This window comes from Brassica oleracea, chromosome C3 (assembly GCF_000695525.1).
Source record: "Brassica oleracea var. oleracea cultivar TO1000 chromosome C3, BOL, whole genome shotgun sequence".
In the NCBI taxonomy this organism is placed as follows: Eukaryota; Viridiplantae; Streptophyta; class Magnoliopsida; order Brassicales; family Brassicaceae; genus Brassica; species Brassica oleracea.
Genome location: NC_027750.1, coordinates 34,727,289 through 34,728,210, shown reverse-complemented (window position 1 = coordinate 34,728,210; position 922 = coordinate 34,727,289).

Sequence of the window (922 nt, the reverse complement as noted above, 5' to 3'; positions counted from 1 at the left end):
AGAGGCTAGTGAAGAGGCAGCTGCAGTGGCTAGTGAAGAGGCAGCTACAGAGGCTAGTGAAGAGGTTCATATGACCGTTGGTGGGTTGACCAAAGAGGATATTAAAACCATGTTCAAAAAAATAGTTGATGCCATGAGGGAAGGGTTTGGGATGTGCCTTAAGGAGATCAAGTATCTGTCGGAAAGGGTGGAAGATGTGGAGAAGAAGGTTGGTATCACCACAAAACGGAAAGGGACATCATCTCAAAACACTACCCCTCCACCTAAACCAACGCTCGAACCGGGTTAGTAACGAATTCTCTCCCAACAAGAGATTGACTAGACAAAGTCTTAAGAATAAAAACTGAAAAGTTGGATCTTTGGACAAAGTCATTGGTTGTTATTGTTTGAAATGGATCTTTGGTTATTATTGTATAAACCCATCTTGTATATTGCAGAGTGAAAGTGTTAATGGGACGAACGCGGGAATGAAGAGCTTGGCGGAGGATAAAGGTCTAGATATGCCCGCAGTTGTGCCCGCAGATGTTAGTTCCTCGAAAGATAAAGCTCCAGAACCGAGCCTTGTTCTATTGGACAAAAATCAATCCACTGTTTCGGATTTACAGAAGGATGATGCTAGATATCTAGAAAAGAGGGATGCTGCTTTGGCACTTTGTCGTGCAAAGAGTCATTGAACAAGGAAACTTGTTGCCTCAAAGCAATCTCCTTATACGGTAAACAGCACGGCCAAAGTGATCATTTTAAACAAAAAGCTTTATCCAGGCTATAATCCTTTTGCACCAATTGACAAGAAGAAGTTGAAGGAGCTCGCTGATTGGTTGAAAACTTGTCCGTAAGTATTTGCTTTTCCCATAATAACTTGCTTTAGTCTACAAAAACTGATTGCTTTTCAACATTTTGTGTTTGCAGTCATTATAGAACA